The 20,596-nt window shown below is 42.0% G+C and overlaps 1 protein-coding gene across 1 annotated transcript in view; it reads right to left on the bottom strand.

Moving 5' to 3' along the window:
• The window catches only part of LOC103181907 (leucine-rich repeat and immunoglobulin-like domain-containing nogo receptor-interacting protein 2), a 40,002-nt gene extending 20,378 nt beyond the window's left edge, over positions 1-19,624 (bottom strand). The window contains 1 exon segment of the mRNA XM_007898687.2: positions 19,253-19,624. The gene's annotated coding sequence lies outside the window, so the exon portion shown is untranslated.
• Positions 19,625-20,596: the final 972 nt, after the last annotated feature.

Genomic DNA, 20,596 nt, shown 5'->3' with positions numbered 1-20,596 from the left:
GTCAACTCACTTTACAGCATATTCTGTGAAGCGCTTTGAGATGTCTCCTGATTGGCTCACGTCAGCGCCTTCGCACCTCAGGCGCTGACAGCATCAACATCCAAGGCTGCACTCTCAACCTCTTAAAGCCGGTCAGGAACCTCGGGGTTCTGTTCGACCCTGAGCTGTCCTTTCACCCTCATATCCGCACCACAACTGGCACCGCCTTCGATCACCTCCAGAATATCGCCAGACTATGGCACTACCTCACCCCTCACGCTGCTGAAACTCTGGTCCACGCCTTTATCACCTCAAGGCTGGACTATGGGAACTCTCTCCTCGCCGGCCTTCCTGGCACATCCCTCCACAAGCTGCAGGTCATTCAGAACTCTGCAGCTCGTGTACTGTCCCGCACCAGGCATCGGGACCACATCACTCCCACCCTCGCTCGCCTCCACTGGCTCCCCATCCCCCAGAGGATCGAATTCAAGATCCTCATCCTTACCTACAAGGCCATTCACGGCCTTGCTCCCTCCTACCTCTCTGACCTACTATCCCCCTACCTACCTGCCCGTACCCTCCGTTCCTCTGGCTCCGGACTGCTCCACATCCCCCGCCCCAACCGCCCTACCATCGCTGGCCGGGCCTTCAGCCTCTCAGCCCCCAGGCTCTGGAACTCTATCCCCAGTGCCTTCGCCACCTCCTCCCTTTCCTCCTTCAAGGCCGGTCTCAAGCCCTTTCTCTTTGACCGTGCCTTCAGCTCCCCTCTCGACTCTCTACCCCCTCCTCGCTCCCTCCCTTCGCTCCCCTCACCCTGACCATTTCCCCCCTGCTCGGGTCCTGACCCAACTGTAAGGTGCCTTGGGACGTCCTCCCGACATGAAAGGCGCTCTATAAATGGAATCTTGTTGTTGTCTCGAAGACGTGATAAGGCCCTATATCAAATGCAAGGATTATTATTAAGAAGGCCCTTCGGTCTATCTGATTTTAACCTTCAGAACACTCACCCTAACCTCGTGCCATCGCAGAATGAGTCCAGCTTTTCAAATGAGTCCAGAGTGTTTTGTCTCAACCACCGTTCCTGGCTACCTGTTCACTTGTTCCAGTTGTTAATTTCCTCATGGGGGTGGGGCGGGGAGAAAAACTTCCTGGGCTCTGTCCCACATTTGCCCTTTGCAACTCTAAACCTGTTTCCCGCTGTTCTATCTTGCAGCATTCTAAAATGTTGTTCTGGGTTGACTTTCTCAATCCCATTTAAAATGTTGTTCTGCACACCTCAATGAAGTCCTCTCCGAGTCATCTCCTCTGAAGACCGATGAGCCCCTGTGTTGTCTAATCATTGCTGAATTCACCAAAAGACCTTCTGGTCTCCTTGTGGTTAAAGAGATAAAAACTGTGCGCAGTGTTTGAGTGAGCGCTCAGGAGCTGCGTGCTCCTTTTCCGGATGAAAGCTCGTCCTCTGTGAATGTTTCAATTAGAAGATAATAAATGCTAAGTGGGAGGAGCGGGCCTGTGTTCAAAGTTGATTTCATCCGAGACAGCGACAAATTAGGTCACATCATTCCTACAGAAGCATTTTGGATACCTATTCTATTTCACTGCACTGCTCCTTTGCATATTGTAACAAAGCAACCATGGTACGTACGGTGACACTAAAACGATTACTCACTGAATGCCTTGTCATTTAAATAATTTTCTTCCAAAGTTCTCTTTATACATACATATGGCTAAGCAGTGAACAATACCAGAACACTCAACCTTTTCTCATTCCCCTCCCCCCCACCACCACATCCAGTTTAAGCCATGTAGTTGGATTGCAGTGATTTTTAAGGAATATTGGGATCTGGGTCTAAGATTTATCCTAATCATGTAACATTTCATAGAGTCTAGTATTTGGCAATTTCTTGGGTTGAGTCTGAACCTTGAAACTGTTTTTCTGCCAATATTTTAACATGGGAAACGGGGAGGGGGGGCGGGGGGGGGCGTGTGGTAAAGGCAAGCAAAAGAGGCTGAATGTATTGCCCTTTCAAAGAGTCAAGACAGGCACGGTGACCCAGGTGGCCTTTTTTGGTTACCAATTCTAGACGTCTCAAAACGCTTCACAGAATATACTGCAAAGCGAATTGATTGTATCTTTTGTGGGCAAAACGTGGCAGCCAATTGCGCACCGTCGTGGATTGAGTGACCAATTTATTATTTTTTTAATCTAAGAGAGCGCCAGAATAGAAACTCACATTGAAAAATATCCAGAAGATTGTCACTAATGGTGGTTGGAAGTGCACTTACTGAATGTTTCGATTAGATGGGTATTAAAGTGGCTCATATGACTGCTTACACGCCAAGTGAGTAAATAATGCATCCTCAGAGCAGAATGCAGGGTCTGATTAGCATCTGCTCAGTCAGGTTATATTAGATTCTAGTTTGTAATTTGCATATTGCAGGCAACAACAACAACTCGGATTTATATAGCGCCCTCCATGCCAGACGGAGTCTCACAGCGCTTTACAGTTTAGGATCCCGGGACCGAGCCAAGGGGGGGTGGGGAAGTGACCGAAGGCGCGGTCGAAAAGAAAAGAAAGGTCTTCAGCAGAGACCTGAAAATGGGAAGGGAGGGAGCGAGAGGAAGGGAGTGAGGAAGGCAGTTCCAGAGCCTCGGGGCATGGTGGCTGAAGGCAAGGCCACCGAGGGTGGAGTGGAAGACTCGAGAAACAAGGAGGAGGTCAGACCCGGAGGAACAAAGGCAATGGGTACTGTGCTGAGGAGAGAGGAGGTCAGAGAGGTCGGGGGGTGCAGAGGAGTGCAGGGACTTCAATACGAGGGTGAGGATCTTGAAATCGAGCTGACAAGACTCATGTGGAATGGTGCGTGTGCACCATTAATAATAATAATAATCCTTGCATTTGATATAGCGCTTTTCACGTCTTCTAGACGTTTCAAAGCTCTTCACAGAATAGACTGTAAAATTAATTGACTGTATATTTGTGGGCGAAACGCAACAGACAATTGCGTGTCCCACAAACAGTCGTAGATCGAAGTGACCAATTTATCATTGTTTTTTTTCTGAGGGATTATTATCAGGCTGGCTCTGAGCGAGAAGGTTGTGGGTTCAGGCCCCATGTTGGGACTTTGAGCTCACAGTCCAGGCTGACTTTCTAATGCAGTTCTTGTTGGAGGTACCCTTCTTTGGATGAAACATTAAACTGAGGTCCCGTCTGCCTTTTCATGTGTATGTTAAAGATCCATTGGCACTGTTGGAAAAGACAAGGGAGTTTCCCTCTAGTGTCCTGTCCAATAATCCTCCAGATAAAATTGATCATTTACTTCAAGGCTGTTTGTTGAACATTGCTGTGTGTAAATCACCTGTTGTGTTCCCCAGCATAATACAGTCATTATTCTTCGCAATAAAATGCTGTGAAGCACTTTGAGACATCTTCTTGACATGAAAGGTGCTACATTAAATGCAAAGATTATTATTATTGACTTTTTTTCCTTTCAATACCACCACGAACACAGTGGTTTTGATAGGTAATTTTTACGAGCTAAGACTATTGACTGCTTCTGCAGTTTGTGTGTCTGTTTCCAAATTGGAGCTCAATGTTTAAATTACAGCCTCAGTCTTTTTGCGACAGTCCTTAGAAATATCAAATTTTAATTCCAAGTCACCACTAAGAGAATACCATGTAATTTATCTGATGCGCTAACAGTCTGAGTAGCCAAGAAACCCTTCAGTTTTCAATGTACTTACTTGCATTTGTTATAACAATTGATCCCGGCTTGTGGAGCGTGCAATGCGGAACATATCACTATGCTTAAACGTATCCAAACTAGACTGAGAGCTCCACTATGTATGCCACCTACCCATAGAAATACCCACACATGGAATGGATGTGCACTCTCTCCCTGGAGAGATGCACAATGTTCACATGAATATGAAGAGTATTAGGTTCAGGTTATCGTTCCCCAAAGCTTGAGGACCCCAGAGTGTGCGCTGGGTACTATTGGAGATTATCCAGCAAAAAAAAAGAAACTGCTGAGCTAGCTAGCCATTGAGAGCATACTTCCCAATCCTTGTCCAGGGGCTCAGTCAAGGTGAACGACATCTGAAGCTCGCTTCTGACATCACCTCAGCTGAGCACTGTTTGCCCATAAAATACAGTCATTAGCTTCAATCCTGCAAAGTTACTTTGAGGACGTCCTCCCAATGCGAGAGGCGCTATATCAGATGTAAGGATTATTATTATTGTTCTCCTTTAAAAGAGGGACGGGCAAAGGATATCGTTCTCACTTAGCAGTTTGATGCAGTTATTTCATGGTTTGTGACTCATGAAAACTTCCAAAGACCTGAGTTCCCTTTACTTCTCCCTCCCACCTTCAATCTTTTTTGAAACCCTGTCTCATTAACTGCAACTTCAGCCATCTCTTCCCCCCATCCCCCGCTCCCCATCTCGCTCCTTACTCCTGTCTTTATGAAGCACTTTGGGACATTTTCCCTACTGGAAAAGTGCTTCATAAGTGCATTATAGCTTTGCCATTGGGATGGATTTCTGGAGAACAGGGACAGAACAGCCCACTGCTGGCTGGTCTGTCGAGTGTGGTGTGGTTTGGGTAAAAGGTCATTAAGTAAGTCTGTGTTTCCCTGTTTCTTCCCGTGACTGCAGTGAGGGGAAGGGATGAACTCAGCTAAACAAAGGCTAACAGTGATCAGTAGCTTAGTTACTGGCTGTGCTAATAAATGCTATGCTGCTATCAAATACTGATCAACCAACTGAATACAGTTCGCTGAATGCCCTCCGCACCATATTCGGTCCAGCAGACGCCAGGGAAACCATCTTTCTACTTAAAATTGAATGCAAACTGCACACAGGCTGACTGGCATTTTAAAACCCTGTCAGTTTAAGATGCATGATGGATGTAGTGTGATCACGAGCGCGGATCGGGGTTTGAAATTACATCCCGAGCACTCGGAAATATCACGCATTGTGCTCCTGCTATTTGTTCATGTCCTTTTATTTGACAGTGGGTTTGAGGAACGATGAACCCAAAGTCCACACAATAGAAAGATCGGAATTTGATACAAGGTAAGGTTTGAAAAGGCTACGCAGTGAGCAGATGGCATATGTACAGTGCTAGAATATCATTGTGGTATCATAGAATGTTTAACAGTATAGGACATTTGGCCCATCATCTTCCTTCTGGTGCCAGGTCCTCCACTGGACCTAAGTACCTACTCTTATCCCATTCTCCTGCCCTTTCCAGAAACTCTCATTTGTTTTTCATTAGGTACTTATCCTTTGTTTTTGGTCAGCCGGGTGTCTGACACACGCGGAAACCCATCGCCATGCTTAAGAGTATTAAAACCAAACTGCATCCCACCTACACGTGGAAATTCCAGATAGATTGTGGAATGGAATGTGCACTCACTCCCTAGAGAGCATCCTGCTTACCTAGTCCTAGAAATTATTAGGTGCTGGTTGGCAAGAACCAAGGCTTGGGGACCCCAGAGTGTGCATTGGTGGTAACTGGTGGAATCAAACCAGCGAATACCGCACTAGCTTGCCATTGATACCACTGCCTAGCCACCCTACCCGTTAGTGCTTTAGCTTGCAGGGTTAACGGGAACTGAGTGGGAGGATTCGCTGCTCCCCGTGACTGTTCTGGGGAAATGGATAAGGTTCTTATCCAATTCCCATAACTACTGCCATATACTTGTTTTGGGTGCTTGTTGTAATAAGGCATCCCATCCCCATTCCTTTCCCTGAAACCAAGCTCACAGCTCTGGGCGCTGATTCCTCCTCTTTCTGTCCTACTTTCTGTCCTCCTCCAGACCCCACGCCCCCAACCCCGCAACAACTTGTAGTTATATGGCGCCCTTCATATGGGGTTGCGTCTTGGGGCTCTGAACAATTGCACAGTTTGATGTCGAGCTGACGCCTAGAGGGAGGCGACCATAGGCACAGTCAAAGAGGAAAAACAACACAATACAAAATTATATTTGATTAGTGCCTTTCACGTCGGAGGACGTCCCAAGGCGCTGAAAAATCTTCAAGTTGGGAACAACTCACGGCAGTGCTCCCTTGCCAGGTCTGAACGTGCTTCCCTGCTCCTCATTTGGGTGCAGAATGGCAGCCGTAAGTGAAGCATTCACATTGTCTGCAGGTGAACCAACCCTTGAAGCTGAAAATCTTCACATCAATGATCTCTCGCTCCAACAGCCAAATTTCTTTCCTGCAGCCTAACTGTGCTTAAGAAATGAAAGCTTTCATTTCAATCTCGGTTATCTTAAATGTTCTTTTATGTTCTCAAATATATTGCGATTTGAAATGGATCTGACGCGGGGCTGATAGAATATCTAAAGCTTCATGTATCACAGACAGGGATAATTATTTGCTGACCTTATTTCGCCAGAGGCCTCTGTCACTTGCAGAGCATTCCACGAACAGTGATTGAGGGGGTGGTTGGGTGTTGTGTGCCTACAGGCTATCGGTAATTATAGTAAATGACTGCTTGCCACCAAATTAAAAACATTACAAATTAAAACCCTACAAAGTCCTCCGCTCGCAAAGCGTTTGAAATGCCAGTAGTTTGTTTGTCTAAAATGTGCAAAAGGTCCAAATTCGTGATTGTCCAGAGCCTTGGGACGTCCTCTCAATGTTTAAGGCTCTACACAAAATGCAACTTTGTACTGTATTGTCTACATGTATTTATATAACTGCATAAATGACAATCTATGCAGTTATGTAAATGCATATGCACATTACAGGATCTGGGGATTATTCCCTATTTCCTATTATTATAGTCCACAACCTAAAAGTTGATCCTTTTTTAAAAAAATCCTCAGTTCTGCCCTTCTGCTATCTGTTTGCTTTGCTCTTGATCATTCCCCATTTTATTCAATGCCTTTTATTTTGTTAGTTTTCTTTGTTTTTCTATTGCTTTCCAACCAAATTCCATCCTTGGATTATTCAAAGTTCCACTTCCCTCAGGTCCCTCCTTATCTTATTGTACCAGTTTCCATCTCATCTAGGCTCAATGATGTGCTAACACTTAATCAGTAATTTCCCCTCCCTCCTCGTCTACTGTCTTCCTTCTGTCAATGGGCTCAATGACCTTTTCCTCTTCCCATTTGCCTAATTTGTACTGTTCAATCTTTCTCTTAATACTTGCTCCCAATTATTGGGATCCAAAAATTCTGATAGCTGAACACTGAAAGATGTGTTACAGCTAAATTCTGTGCACAGTGTAAAATACAGAGTGCGGCAAATGTCAAGTGACCAGTGACGAAGCCGGCCAGAGTATTGGAAGCCAAACTCCCACCATCAGGGCATTTTGTCACCTCAACATGCCAATTAGGCACAGCAGTGACACAAGAGGGAGTAAACACAGGCAGGCTGGAACACCACATTGCTGAGCCCTGTGTCACAGGCCACTGACCTAGATGTGCAGAACCAACACAGCTCTCAGGAGTTCGGCTCCAAAAGGAGCTTTATTCACCTTTATTTTTAAAAAAAAAGAACTCAAAAACAGGCTGACTTTATCCCACCCCGACTGCAGGATGTCCTGCTTCCAACGCTTGCTCGTTCCTGGGTCTAAAGTTTTTCATAAGGCAGAGTTTGACTGTCTTATTATAACAATAATACTAACAATAATCCTTGCATTTGATATAGCGCCTTATCAAGTCGTCGAGACGTCAAAGGCGCTTCACAAAATATGCTGTAAAGTGTAGTGACTGTGCATTTTGTGGACGAAATGCACCAGCCAATTTTGGACAGCAGTATCCCACAAACAGTCATGGATTGAGTGCCAAAATTATTATTACTATGGCTATTATTGGCCCATTCTCCTCCATTCAGAGACTGCTCTTATTAACTTCCTAGCTTGTCTGCTCCTTAACCAAGTGACCTCTTAAATGGTGATATCATGATTTACTTCCACTGCTGTCGTGCTTTGCTGGCTCATTTGCCTACTTCCACTTTCATATTAATGCTTCTGCTGGTGACTTCCATCAAGAAATCTATTCCTCTGCTTGGATTTCTCTGGCTACAAATTGAGTCCAGTCAGTTGTTCTCCATTGAAGCCTACTCGAGCATTGGGGTCTATTCCATGAGACTTATAAATGGCAAATACTGCTACTAATAATCCTTGCATTTGATGTAGCGCCTCATCATGTCTTTGAGACGTCTCAAAGCGCTTCACAGAATATACTGTTAAGCAGATTGACTGTGTATTCTGTGACACTCTGGTAGAGGGATTGAAAAAACAGGGGGCTGAGGGTTGCAATTATATCCTGAAGCTAACTCTCACCTCAATCTGGTTAGAATTGAGATCAGAAGATAGTCTTTCACACAAAGGTTTGCGAGAAAGAGCATTGTCTGAGATGCTTAAAGTAGCAACAACTGGATACTTGAGGAGTAAGGATACTAACGGGATATGGCGAAACAGTGGGAAAACATGATTAAAAGATTTGCTGCAATCAAAGGAAATGGTAGAACAGGCTGGAATGGCTAAGTTTCTATATTATAATAATCCTTGCATTTGATATAGTGCCTTTTCCTGTCTTCTAGATGTCTCAAAGGACTTCACAGAATATACTGTAAAGTGAAATGACTGTATGTTTTGTCGGTGAAATGTGGCAGCCGATTGCACACAGCAGTGTCCCACGTCCAGTCATGGATTAAGTGACCAATTATTTTTTTTAACACATAAACCTCTTGGATACCTTCACAGAAACTAAATTTAAGATCTGCATCTGAGCAGCGTACCAGGGGGTTGGTAATGGTGTATCGAGGACTTACTGTTAGCAAATTATTTTGGAAAGATTGCCAATTGGACCCCCATTGCACTTGATATTGAATGCAATGTTGCAGAACCATGCTCTATATCCCATCAAGCCCTATATTAACTCATTATTAACCTCTGCCTGACACAGTCTAAGAACTCTGCTATGAATTACAATAAAATATTTTTTCTTTTAAATTTTATCCAGAAAATCACACAGCATGCTAGAAATTAATCAGAAGGACTGCCGTGTCACACCGATTCTCAAAGAAATGGTGGAAAATGGTTTGGAAATTCTCTAGGAATTCACATGTGATATATTAATAGAGTGTAACTGGAAGGAAATAACGTTTGATTTAAATCCGGAAGAGGAGATTTAATACAAAAGTTTTAACTGCCAATTTTATACCGAAGAAAGAGGGAGAGAGCTAATGCTTGCCAAGGTGGCAAAGCGGCAGCACAGATTGCGTTCCACCGTGAATGTGGACTGTGCAAACTCTTTGTTCCCCACTTGCATGAGTTCGGTGGTGACCCAAGTACTGTAACTTTAGAGTGAATTCCCAAATCCATATTCAAATGAATATAAATAACAATAATAATCCCTGCATTTGACACAGCGCCTTGTCACATCTTAAAGACGCCCTCAAAGCGCTTCACAGAATATAGTGCAAAGTGAATTGATTGTATACTTTGTGGGCGAACATGATATAAAGTGAGGAATAAAAATCATTGAAGCTGTAAATAAGGTGGCAACTCTAACTGCTGCTTTTCCCAATAAAGAACTGGAAGGTGTAGAAATGTGTCCAATTTGTCACGGCTGTGGATTTTGCATCTATTCAAATGCAAGGATTATTATTATTTTATTATTTATTCTGTGTTTTCCATGACTTTTTGTTGGTTAGCCATGTGCCTGACACATGAGCAAAGCCGTCACCATGTTGAAAGGTATTCAAACCAGCCTGATGTTCCACATACGTATGCCACCTACACCTACCTATAAATTTCCCTGTGTCTGCGCCACCCTTCCTTGGTCGGACGTACAGTAGTTAAGTGCTCTGAAACGCTACCCTGCGTGGAGGGCGCTATATAAGTGCAAGCTGTTGCTTTTGGTGTTTACCTAATTCCATGGAGCATTAGGGCCAGATTGATAAAGCCATGGTTTGGGGCACCTCAGGGTATGTGTTAATGCAACTAGTTGGAGTTTATGCTTGATCTTTCACCAAGGTCTATTTGGGGTACTTCATGAATGATCATCAAGGAACATAAATCCAGTGTAAGGATTAAAGGGCTGATTTGTTACAAAGAGGTCATAATGAAAGTGTTGGTGCAAGAGGAATATATAACATAATCCTAATTTTTATTTTGGTGATATGTTTGACAAATTTGTTCTCTATTTGTTGATATAGTTACACTGCGATTGATGGCTTTCTGACCCTAGCTACCTTCACAATCACAGGAATTACAGTATTGTGTGGCCTTTTGGCTCATTGACCCTAAACTTTTCGCCCACTGAGCTCACTGCTCGACTGCTTGTAATTTTCTATTTCAGGCTAAACCAAAAAGGCATGCTGGCATATTAATAAAACACTCTAGCTGTCCTACCTGCCACAGTCATTCCAATCTGAAAATGCAGTCACACCCCTGCTATTTCTACTGCTGTTGCTGCTACATTTCTAAAGGCTACTCATTCAAACAGTTTATAATCTACTTCTGCTGCCGCTCTTGAGGTTGCTCTTCATGCTACTTTAACAGGGTCTATTTCTGTTGTCTGTGTCGAGGTTATGTCCTGCATATCTAGAAGCTACACGTGATACAGAATGGTCTCTGTGTGCTTTATCCAGACGTTTGTGATAATATGCAGTCAAAAATATGATAACAAATGCAGTATTCCTAAATTAATTTCTTTCTTTAAGAAACATAATTAAAATGTTAAAATGTTAATGTTAAAATAAATAAATAAAATTTTAAAATGTTAAAATGCGCCCCAATAATACTTAAAACCCCACCTGCCCCATAAAAGTACAGCAGTGTTTGATGACTGATTATTCTTGTTCTACCAGAAATAGCTAGAAATAGCTTCTGCACTAACATGTGTTAGTGGTACCCCAAATTCTTGTGGGGTGATGGAATATCCTATTTTTTTTTGTGTGACCCGCTCCTTGGGTCAAATCCTTCATTAGAAGCTGCCTGTGGGATACAAACAGGGTCACATATAATATATAATAATCCTTGTATTTGATGTAGCGCCTTATCATGTTTTTGAGACATCTCAAAGCACTTCAGGGAATATACTGTAAAGTAAATTGAGTGCATATTTTATGGGCGAAATCTTTCAAAGAGCAACCGGATGTGAGGTTAAAACTGAGGACATTATGCAACAAATGCCCAATATTGCCAAATCAGCTTCGATGGACCGTTACTGCAAGCGTTCAGGGATGGTTTTGAAATGTAATTGCCCGATGTCAGAACACCTGGACTAAGGAGATGCACTTACATTTCAATAAGCTTGTGCGATTGACAGCTCAGATGTTGTAAGGGAGACAATGGGGTAACAAGAGCATCTGGTTATGTTGCTCACATTATTTGTGCGTCTTGGCATTTTAAAGACTGAGATAACTTCTCCTCTCAATCTTCCCTTCTTCTGGGAAATCTTTCAGTCAAGATTTCTTCTATAAACTCTTACTAATGCATCAATATCCTTTGAAGATAGGATACCCAAAAGCCACACATAATATTCCCAACCATGGCCTCAGTGGTGATCTATATAAGGCTACAAAAATCTATATTGTTTTGACTTGTGGTCGATTGCCCTTGAGCAATAGCTTAGTATTTTGATTCATTTTGTTGATAACAGCTTCACACTGTCTGCAAATTCAGTGCATGATCAATAATCACGCCTAAATCCGTTCTCTTATCCCCTGCTGTAGCTCCACACATACTATTCACTGTAAACACACTTTACTTTTCCCTTCTCTACTTTGGATTGGCTTGCATTTAAATGTATTAAAATGTATTAAGATCGAAACACTGGTGCCTACTGGCATCAGGAATGTAATAATCCTTGCATTTGATATAGAGCCTTATCACGTCTTTGTGACGTCTCAAAACGCTTCACAGAATATACCGTGAAGTGAATTTGTGAGCAAAATATACAGAATATGGCCAAGCTTAAATATAGATGCAGCCAGCAGAGAGTTAAATTGGATCTAGATTTGCCAAAGTAAAGTGTTTTTTGTTTGATCTTAACCTGCACAGTATTTTCTAAAAAAAACCCGATGCTGTCATTTTTTTTGACAGGCTTTTATTCCGATCAAATTTCAAATCTGCAGCACCAAATAATTTAACAGACAATAAAACGCATTAGAAAGTCATTCAGCGACTGCATTAGAATTTCTCAGGGTTTTGCTGGTCAGGTTTCTGCAACACGAGTGATGGTCTGTCTGTACTTAGGTTCCACAATAATCAGGTCAGGCATGAGTTCTTCAATTACTGTGAAGCCAGAACCTTTTAATCAAGGAATGGAACAAGTGCAGAGGAAAGCAATTAACCGGTAGAAGGTAAAAGTTGGAAGGTAGCAATTTGCCTAAAAGGCAGCATGTGTATGTCCACCTGGATTAGTTGGTAGTGCTCTCGCCTCCGAGTCAGAAGCTTGTGGTTTCAAGCCCTCATGATGAGACAAATTCTTGGCTGACACTTCAATACAAAGGGTGGGCGAGCACTGCATTGTCAAAGGCGCCCGGCCTTTGGATGAAGCTTTAAACCAAGGTCCCGTCTGCCTGTTCACGTGGATGTTGAAGATCCCAAGGCACTTTTTGACAAAGAGTTTCTCTGGGAGTTTCTTCCGATGTCCTGGCCAACAATCCCCCAGACAACATTGGTCACTCATTTCATGGTTATTCACTTAACCTCAAACTGCTTCAGATAAGTACTTTAAATACTGTGTGTTTAAAGATAAACGTGACATCTAATTTTACACATAGCAGTGCCCCCAAAACAGCCATGAGGTAATTGCCTTTTGTTATTTGGGGGATTGTTGGCTAGGACACCAGGAGAAACTCTCTTCTCTTTCCGTTAGTGCCATGGGATCTTTAACATGCATCTGCACAGGCAGACAGGACCTCAGTTCAATGTCTCACCTGAAGTTCGCTCACCTGAAGTTCGCACCCCTGACAATGCAGCACTCTTGCAGAACTGCTTTAGAGGGTCAGCCGAGACTATGAGCTTAGAGTTTTGATGTGGAGCTTGACCCTACAGCCTTTTTAGTAAGAGTGAGAATGTTATCAACTGAACCTGGCTTCCACCTAAATATATCAGCGAATGGTTCACACCAAGAAACTAGGCTTGTATTCTGTCAGAGAGTGCGTACGACAGATCATTGACTAATTTATGTGATAAATGATGAGCTCCGTCAGTTCTTAATAGAGGGATACTTTGGTTTCTGTCTATATCATCTTGATCCCTATGTTCCTCTCAAAATCCAGCAGCTTACAGAGAAACGTGTATACAATTGAAAGAGCCTAGACTGTATTAACTAGCTCTTCCAAGGAGAGATTTTCCATCAGTTGCGAAGTGTTTTGTGGATAGGTAATAAAACAGAAAGAAAAATAGTGGGTGGTGAAAATCTTCTCTTCCCTTCTCTTTTCTTGACAGATAATACACGGGGCAAAGAAACAGGATGTAAAAGCTCACCCCCCGCCCCCCCCATCTCCACTTAAAGAGGCCTACATTTAGTTGAAAGGCTAAAAACGATAGTTAGAATAAAGTTGTACAAAGACTGTAACAGGAGTCTTGTACATTTTCGCGTATGTCAGATTGCAGACTGGCAAGATGACAAGTTCTGATTTTTTTTTACCAGAAGTCACACTTTGGCTAAATGTACACCTTTATGACTAAATCTTTGGCTGTGTCTATGAAGGGGAAATGCATGTCTCATGAGTGTCTAAATGTAGATTAATTTAAACCTGGATTTGAGGTAGTGCTGAGAATGGGAGTATCCGCTAATACAAAATTGTATTGTATTTGTAGTCCACTACAGATTTTAGTCTTTGTAATAATAATAATCCTTGCATTTGATATAACACTTTAATCATATTGATCAAATGTCTCAAATCACTTCACAGGATTTAAGGTAATATATGTTTCTGGTATACTGTACTTTAAAACTGCAAATTTCAAAGCATCATTTCAATGCTTGAAAGCTTAACTTATGAGTATCAGTGTGAACATATACAGAGGGAGGAATTCTGTGCGGATTCCTTCTAATTTCTTAGCATTTCAGAGAATCCAGAATTAAGCAAATTCTTAAATACGGTGTTAACTGTTTGATGTTGCATTTTTTAATTTGATATTTAAGGATTTTCTTTTAGAAGTTAGAAGCCTGATCCCCATCAGTATTTTTTTTAAAAAGATGCAGCAACACAGCTTCAAACGTGCTTCAAAAACTGATTTCAACAATTTGTCAAATTGCGCATGCTGTCAAATGCTGAGGTGATTCTGCACCCAGACAACAGTTTTCCCATATAAAGGCATTTTAGTTCACAAAATAAAATTCTAAACAGAATCTGAAATGCTGTACTCTGTCCAGTGCCTTGGGACATCCTCCGACGTGAAAGGCGCTATACAAATGTAATCTTGTTGTTGCTGCTTGCGACAGTCTTTTAAACAAATTCAATTTCTTGCAACTGGCTGATTCATGCTAATTACATGCAATGAATGCTTATGATGACAAACTATAAATCACTGTTGAAATGTACATCAAATGCAAGCGTTGTGTGTTGAAGAAATACCAAGCTCTGATAACTCTTGGATAATGTGAATAATTTACTTCATTACTACTCTGACATGTTGACAAAAAGAAGCCCCCTGCAGTCACCTGACTTTTAGTGATCCTCGGATTTGCGCTTTTCATATCAGAAGGACATTTCGCAGGATTTACTGTAAAGTGTAGTGACTGTGTGCTTTGCAGGCGAGTGAGACAGTCAGTTTTGTACACAGTCCTGTCCCACAAACAAACAGCCAAGAAGTGAATAACCAATTTTATCGGAGGGATTGTTAGCCAGGACACCAGGATAAACTCCCTTCTCTTGTCGAACAGTGTCATGGGATCTTTAACATCCACCTGAATAGGCAGACAGGATCTCATCTGAAGGACGGCACCTCCAACCAGGCAGTGCTCCCTCCAGCACTGCACTGGAATGTCTGTCTAGACTGTGAGCTCAAAGTCCCGACACGTGGCATTAACTCACAACCTTCTGACTCAGAAGCGATTGGGCCAAACGGACACTTAAATATATGACATGAAAATACATTAAAGGGGATGTTACTTCAGTCAGCAGAGAGGGTGAGACATTCAATATATTCTTCAAGCAAATTCTCCATATTTGCTGCTCTCACACTTTTATAAAAGTAAGTAAAGTGGAAAAGGAACCGCAGCTAAACCAGCAGTGACAGAAGTGAGGAGATCAATACCTAAAGGAATTGCCTGGAACCGTGTAAAATGCCATATTTAGCCTATGCTCATTAGAGGATGCTGCAGATTCAATCAGCTTCCCACTGCAGTTCATAGGAACATAGGAATTATGGGCAGGAGTAGGCCATTCGTCCCCTCGAGCCTGCCCCGCCATTCAATAAGATCATGGCAGATCTTCTAACCTAACTCCATCTGCCGCCTTATCCCCATATCCCTTTATCTCTCTATCCTTTAGAAATCTATCAATCTCAGACTTGAATATGTTCAAGGACTGAACATCTACAGCCGTCTGGGGTAGAGAACTCCATAAATCCATTGCCCTCTGAGTGAAGAAATGTTTCCTCAACTCTGTTCTAAAGGGCTGTCCCTTAATTTTAAGACTGTAACCCCTAGTTCTAGATTCTCCTACCAGGGGAAACAATCCCACACTGTCTGCTCTTCAAGCCCCATAAGAATCTTATATGTTTTTATAAGATCACCCCTAATTCTTCTATATTCTAGAGAATATAGGCCTAGTTTACTCAACTTATCCTCATAGATCAACCCCTTCATCCCAGGAACTAACCTCGTGAATCTATGCTGCACCCCCTCTAAGGCGAGTATGTCCTTTCTTAAATAAGATCAAAACTGCACCCAATATCCTAGGTATAGTCTCACCATGGTCCTAAACGGTTGCAGCAAGACTTCCCTACTCTTGCATTCTAACCCTTTTGCAATAAACGCCAACATGCCATTAGCCTTCCTAGTTAGTTATGGGATCTTTAACGTTCAGTGCCCCTCACACAGGACAATGCTCTGGGACACTACCCTGCGTGAGGTAAGGGGGTGGGGGTGGCACTATATAAATGCAAATTGTTGTTGTTGAGTTTGCTTTGTAAATACCATGCTTCACCTCATGTTTGTTATATCACATTGAATGGCTGGAATGGCCAACAATTCAAATCAATTAACTCTTAAGACAAAGGTCATTGGTGTCACAAGAAGCAGAATCTTAATACGTGTTATAAGCTGTTTGATAGTGTCGCGCTACACATGTAGGTCATTCAACAACATTTACGCAGTGCCCTTCATGCTGGATGGCATCTCGGAGCGCTTAGTCTGTTGTATTTTCTTCCCATGGGCACTGGGAGAAGGTACTCTCCCCGCTTGGATACCATTAACCCTGCAAGCCAAAACTATAGCTGGGTAGGGTGGTCCCATCTGAACAAGGAGTGGGAAGCTTGCCAGGCAATGCTTTCAATGGCAATCTATGCAATTCTACGCCAGCAATTACTCCAACGCACATTCTGGGGTCCCCAACCCTTGGTCTCGTGATAACCTGCACCTAATACTCTCTGACATTAGGTAAGTATTGTGCGTCCTTCCAGGGAGAGAGTGCGCAATCCACTCCAGACACAGGGAAATTTCCATGTGTAAGTGATGTACATATGTGGAACGCTCAGTCTGTTTGAAGAATGGTGATGGGTTTCTGTATGTGCCAAACACCTGGCTGACCAAATAAAACCACCTAATCTAATCGCAACCTCCTGCATGCTCTCCAAACTGTAGACATTCCTATTTGAAGGATTATTATCATACTATTGACCTTTGGTATTGTTGTAAATAAAACCTGTCTTAATTTAATGTACAATCTGCTGCTTTGTTCATATATGTCCCTTTATGAGAGACTCTCCCAATTACTCCCACTGATAACAGAAGGGTTTATTGTTTGCTGAAGGGGAGGGGGAGGTGGTGGGGGGGAGGAGGGGTCATGAGCCATCTGTCAGTTCAGTGGAACAGACACACAAATAGTGCCCCAGATTGTAGGGGATGGGAAAGTCTACTTAAGGATCAGCTGGGAAGCAATTGTAGGAAAAACAAAAATAAACCGACTGTCCTTTACCTAAACATGTTAATGGTTGGAGAATGTATGGGGAACATGTAAAACTGGAGCTATTTTGAAGGGAGAAAATCATGACGCATCCAATTTTCATGTCCGTTAATTTTTATTTGATGTCGGTGTTATCAGACTGGCTCAGTTCGTTGCACTTTCACCTCTGAGTCAGTAGGTTGTGGGTTCAAGCCCCACCATGGAATGCTGAACTTACAATCTTGCTTGACATTGAACCACGCAGTGGTGGGAGACTGCTGTATTGTCAGAGGTGCAGTCCTTTGGATGAAATGTTAACTGAGATCCTGTCTGCCTGCTTAGATAGATGTCAAAAAGAGAAGGGATTTTCTACTAATGTCCTGGCCAACAATCCCCCAGATAAAATTGGTCATTCCTTTCATGGCCGTAGTATGATAATAATCAACATCTATAACTTACACAAGCAAATCGATTTTAATACATTTCTTCTCATATACTACAATGCACATCTTAGTGTTTAACTCCTTCAATTCAAGATCACTTAGTTTTCCCTCAGTTAGCTAGCGACAACTACATGTGTGAGGTGAGCAATCTAAGGCAACCATCAAATAATAACAATAATATCAGAAGATGCGGTCAACACCTAAATCAAAAATTGCGCATAAAAGCCATATCAATCACAATCATTGATCTTGAATGTATCACTTTTCTTTTTGGTCAGCTGGATATCTGACTCACGCAGAAACACACCACCATGCTTGAGTCATGAAACAAACGACTGAAAGTTCTGTGTACTATTTATGTGGTAAAGGAGTGAGCACTCTCTATCCAGAGGAATGCACCCTGCTAACCTAATCTGCGAGAACCTAGGTGCAGGTTGATAAGAGCCAAGGCTCAGGGACTGGATTACTGCTAGAGTTTAACCAGCTAAAATTCTGCAGCTTACAATTGCAAACTTTCAGTTGCTTGTGCAACTAGGACCTCTCAGTTTATGGCTTAGACTTACAAGGTTATCAGGAGCCAAGTGGGAAGCATTGCCTAGTAGCCGGTCTGCTCGTCCAAATCCTGCCAATGAGCCAGGCTGGCCATTTCCATTTTCAACAATGCTCTGGAGAACTATGGACACACCTTGCTCAGGTATCAGACTACCAACACTGACACAGAGGATCCACTTGATTCTGATGTTCCATTTCCAGGTGTCCCACCTTACAGTCAGCCTCAAACACGCAAGTCACTAGAATGCATCACTTAAAATCACTGGTACAAAATGATTTGGATTCATTGGAGTCTTACTTAAGTTTGAAGACATTCTTTTAAAGGGATAATATATTCAGCTCATAATACAAACCAAAATGAAAGGTTTTTACTATTTAGAGCAGAACTTGAAGTATAAATTGGATTATCTATTCACTGTGAATACAAAGATGTAAAATATCACTATACTGGAATAGAAGAAAAGCATTAACTGAGAGATTTCATGTGGAACATTAGTTACGATGCATAATCTTGATTAATAAATACTGCATTATGGTTTCATAGGCAATTGATATGAAAATGGATGTGTCACAAAACCAAACTGAAAGTGTTGCCAATAGTCTGAGGGTTATTTGGATTCATCAAAAGATTGAAAGATAGCAATTGAGCGAAATATTGAATTGGGAAAAAAAGCGTACATTGGCTAGAAGTTTTGTTAATCTTCTGCGGGACTGGAGTATGAATTCAAATTAAGAGCCAAAAATTGGAAATAGGTTTGTCTTCCTATTCACAAATAATTGACGACGCACATTTAACACTACGACCTACAATTCAAAAGAATTTTACACAACCGCACCACAAACTGATTAGCTGCGTTTTTAGTTAATAATAATAGTTAATGACGAGTAGTGATAATAATGGACAAGTACAACTAGTGAAAGGCTATAAAATTCCTCTGTGAATGATGCAATTCTGCATCTGTAGAAACAATGTCCAAATTTCCTCCATTTCTGTTTTGCACTTAACTCACTTGTGTCACTACCGCTGCCGTATGCTATCAGGTAGCATTGAGAAAACAGAACTGAAAGACATGTCTATTTATCCAAGGTATAGTGAGCAATAGAGGCAGGTCAAATACTCGACCTACTAGTGGCGAATAAAAGATGCTGCTATATATTGTTGCTTAAAATACAATTGCTACTTACCAGGGGTTTGTATTTACTTCCACATTCCACAGCATGATCAGCGAGTCGTGCTTGCTGCTTCGGACTAAGCTGTTGACGAGAAGCTCGGGTCGTTGTAAGAGACTTGTGGCAAAACAGTGAATAAAACGAAATCTGAAAGGAGAACTGCCAGGACACTTCTCATGCTTATCTGCAGGCCAGACAGCTTGTGCTATATTAGGAATGCAAAATATCTCTCTCTCGTTCCTCTCTCCTTTGGGGACAGCTTAGAGAAGAGCCTGGGTCCCACAATCAACCTTCATTTCATCTGTTCTTGGTGATCTGCTTCCATTCAGAACTTCAAGGTAAAATGCTTTGTGGCATAGCTGGGTCCATAGAAAACTATGTGTCACTCAAATCAGGCAAGTGCTACTGCCCTTGCAATTAATGGTAAAGTACAGAGAGTCATTCTGTATATTAAGATCCACAAGCCCTTAGGGGTTTGGTTTAATGATCTGCTGTTATAATTTGCCGGAGGTCTTTTCAGACAGTACCAGCGAATGACAAAGAAAAGCTCCAGTTTCCTCTGTATCACATACACTGCGTGAGCAGCTCCGATCAGTATCCTTTCCCTGCTTTAAAAATTCCTGGTTCTCTGCCAAAGTTATTTCACGAGCAACGAATGAGCAGTGAGCATAACAGCCCGAGACATAGCTGCTGGCGAATTAAACAAAAGACCTTGCATTTTCCAGAAAATATTAATTTTCTTTTTCAATTTTTTTTCCCTTGTAGAACTAATGTTATTGTGGTTTAATTGATTGTCAGATGTAAGAATAGGAAGGAGTGCGCTTTTATCACTGAATGCGGTTCGTGTTCTTTCCTTATGGAACAAAATATTTTTATGAACGATATTATGACGGCAATAATTGTTGATGAATAACCAAAGGAAATGATTTACATGTCAATTCTTTGCATTTTAGGTAATATTAATAAAGCAGTGAAAACATTTTATCATATCCAAATACGTAACTTGAATTCATATCTCTACTCCTTTCCCCATACTACTTGTGAAATGTACGAAGAGTTTTTTGTATAAAATGTGTACAATAAATCAATCACTTGCATAGTAATTATTACCGTTGATATCAAAGATTATCATTTGTATTTTTTCTGTCAGTAAATTTTTGGCTTTGTTAAATGTAATTTAATTATCCATTGTTCCCACCTTATACAATCACAGCTTTTGTGTAGTATGTAGAGTTGCATGCCGATCGATCTTTCACTGAGGGCTTAACCTTAGCTTGTCAGATACCTAATGACCACTTAATGACTTTTCTCTGTGGCGGAGGTAAGTGGACTCTCTTTGGGGTTGAGTCCCAAGTATGT

This window comes from Callorhinchus milii, unplaced genomic scaffold (genome assembly GCF_018977255.1).
Source record: "Callorhinchus milii isolate IMCB2004 unplaced genomic scaffold, IMCB_Cmil_1.0 Scaffold21, whole genome shotgun sequence".
Lineage (NCBI taxonomy): Eukaryota > Metazoa > Chordata > Chondrichthyes > Chimaeriformes > Callorhinchidae > Callorhinchus > Callorhinchus milii.
The sequence above is the reverse complement of the archived record's forward strand: the minus strand, read 5'-3'. Positions and strand labels throughout refer to the sequence as shown.